Below are 2,925 nucleotides of genomic sequence, written 5' to 3'. Positions count from 1 at the left end.
TCCAATCTAAACCTCCCCTGGCGCAACTTGAGGCCATTTCCTCTCATCCTATCGCCAGTTACTTGGGAGAAGAGACCGACCCCCACCTCGCTACAACCTCCTTTCAGGTGGTTGTAGAGAGCGATGAGGTCTCCCCTCAGCCTCCTCTTCTCCAGGCTGAACAACCCCTGGACTGCCCCCCCCCCTTCCACGAGCGTGTTGGAGCAGGGGAGCAGAGTTTCCACCCACCATAAATCAGCAGTGCGCTGGCATAGGCTGTAGCGGGACATGGCTCTTGCAGAGCATGGGTGAAGTCAGAAGACGTGCTCTGAGTCACAGTTCGCCTTCTGGCTCCAATTATTGGCAAACTTGGTAGGCTGGGATTGGAAACGAAGAATGGATTTCTTCCTTCCTATTGAGAGCGCTGAGCTGACATTTCTTACCGATCACACGTTCCTCCATTTCGGGAGTTCAGACAGGTCCAGACCATCTTCTCTAGCAATAGTACAAGCACAATCAGAGAATGAAGCCTGGCGCATTCTCACGTTACTCGCCAAATATTTGCAATTGAATTCTGGATGTATTTCTCTCCGTGGTTACGAAGAAGCTGTGGAGCATTTGGAGCACATGTGCTTCCTGACCTTTTGTACAAGAGGGATTTTGTAGTTGATCACTGTAATATCTTTGATTGTGAGATTCTACTTCATTTCTTTTTTAAAAATATCTTAATTTGCCAGTACTCAGAAGCCACCATCCTTGTCTGTGGTTTAAGAAAAAAGCGAGTAGATCGTTGCCATTACTGGCAACGTTTCTACCTGAAATCCCTGCATGACTCCGGGGTGGGCAAACCATTGGGCTCCCCATCGAGGAGCACTTATGCTCCTGCTGCTGCTGCAGTCAGTGCCAGTGTTGCCATTTACCCAATATTGCTGCTTTGTAATACATAAAATAATATAAACCAAAATTCAACTGTTCAGTTCTCCTTCTAGCGAAAGAGACAGTAATAACAGATGCAGCCTGATAAGATGGCCTTGTACAAACACACGCTTCTGCAAGTGCACAAAGGAATTGGGGAGACAACAATCATCGCTGAATATTATATACACACTGTTTTGTTGGCTGCACGTGAACAGGAGATTTTCCAGATAATATCAATTTGTTCATTTTGGTCGAGGTTTTGGTCTACCTTGAGAAGGATAATTAAACACTTCACAACTACTGAAAACAAAAATACCATGGATTTTACACGAGTAGCCTGGGAATAGAAAACATTGCGCTTTTCTGCCAGTGGAGTAGAAAATTTACTCCTATAAGTCAAGAAAGCCTAGTCATTTCAGTAATACCCAATTCATGTATCGCTCTTAACAAATCTTCTTTCATGAAGATAAAATGCCTTCTAAAGTGCACTTCTGAGAGTAATGATTATACCAGGGTCTTTAGTAGGCAGAAAGACAAGGTGCAGCTCACTCCAGGAGAATTTCAAGCCCGAGGAGCTGAAGTGCGTTACGAGGAGGAGAGGAGAGCTGGCCAGAGAGCAGGCGGCCAGCCAGCAGAATGACGAGCGAGCCCGAAGTTCAGATAAACCTATCTATCCCGTTCTCCACCTGCATTTTTTCATTCTTTCTGATAAAGATCCCTACCTCTGGTGTGCCTTGCCTTACAGACTGGCACGTAGCGTGGTGCTTTGGAGGAAATGGGAATTATCAGTGCATTTCTCCAGCAGCCGTGGAGGGGGCTGTACAAACACATCTGAAGAGACATTCCTGCAAGAATTTTAATCTCCTGGACTTAACTCGATTTGTTTTAAAGAGATTAAAAAGTACACCGTTTACTTTTATTAAATGTTGACATTCCCTGAACCAGGGAATTTTTATTGTGTCCCATCATCCTAAATAAATTTTGGTTTATTGCATTTTCAAAACATACATAAATCTCATGACAGTCTCCAAGATTTAGATAAGCATCATAAATAATATCAAAATTAGGCACGTCATCTTCAAAACAGTTCTCTTGTCTCTTACTATTGGCAAATTAATAAAACTAATATAGGTGACTTAATTCAACAGACTCTTTAATTCAACAGGCTTTTTTAAAAATCATGTCTGTGGTTCGAAAAAACACCTGACAATTTGAAACAGGAAGGCTTATTTTGTTTGGAAAAACCATTTCAGCAATACCTCCCCCCTTTTTGCCAACAGCAGAACAAACATCATTCTTTCATCTTAGCTTGTAGGTGGTAAAATTTCAGCTTGCTGTGTTTATCACCGCAAGTATTTTCCATTTTCCGTGAAGTTACTATGAGAATGCACAATAAAATATATGTAAGGTAATATTTGGAGTACCAGAGGCAAGTGGAAGACAGGTGCCGAATATAAATTTCCCTAAATAACGCGTCACCATGGCTATAACAATTAAGAACTCTTCAAGGTCTCATCCAGTGGTCCTAATTAATACAAATGATGAAATAGCGTGCCGTGGAATGGCGGCCCATGGTGGCTGGCAGCGTCCCTTTGCACAGCCCCAGTACCCCGCATTAACCGAGCAGGGCAAGAAGTCCCCGGCCCTGGCAGAGACGAGAGCAGGCGAGGGAAGGGAGGCGGCGGGGCCAGGGCCGGAGCGGGCAGACCCACGGTAGCAGTGCCGATACCCGCTTCTTTGATGCTTTATTTGCGTGGGAGATACTTTACAGAAATTACAGAAAGGCCAAGAACACGGGATGCCCACTCCGTCTTTCGGCGCGGGCCGACACGTCGCTCGGGCAGTAACTTTCACGCTGGAATAAATTTTAAAAGGAAATTCTTAATTCTAAATACCATTGCCCAGTAACACCTACTCATCCCGAACGTCTTCTGGGCACCCCTCCAAGTGACAGGCCGAGGTAACAACGGGAGCCCCTGGGCCGGGTGCCGCAGGCTGGCTCCTGGCGCGCTTGGGGCGGGGGGGGGC

General features: G+C 45.4%; 1 long non-coding RNA gene across 1 annotated transcript in view; it reads right to left on the bottom strand.

The window, feature by feature from the left end:
- LOC103919173 overlaps nt 1–2,168 on the bottom strand; it is a 22,135-nt gene extending 19,967 nt beyond the window's left edge. The window contains exon 1 of the long non-coding RNA XR_663736.1: nt 2,157–2,168. This is a non-coding gene — a long non-coding RNA (uncharacterized LOC103919173). The remainder of the gene's footprint in view (nt 1–2,156) is intronic.
- Nucleotides 2,169–2,925: the final 757 nt, after the last annotated feature.

The sequence above is a fragment of the Pygoscelis adeliae genome, unplaced genomic scaffold (genome assembly GCF_000699105.1).
Source record: "Pygoscelis adeliae isolate BGI_AS28 unplaced genomic scaffold, ASM69910v1 Scaffold216, whole genome shotgun sequence".
NCBI classification, from domain to species: Eukaryota; Metazoa; Chordata; class Aves; order Sphenisciformes; family Spheniscidae; genus Pygoscelis; species Pygoscelis adeliae.
Note: the sequence above shows the minus strand (reverse complement) of the source record. Positions and strands in the feature narration are given on the sequence as shown.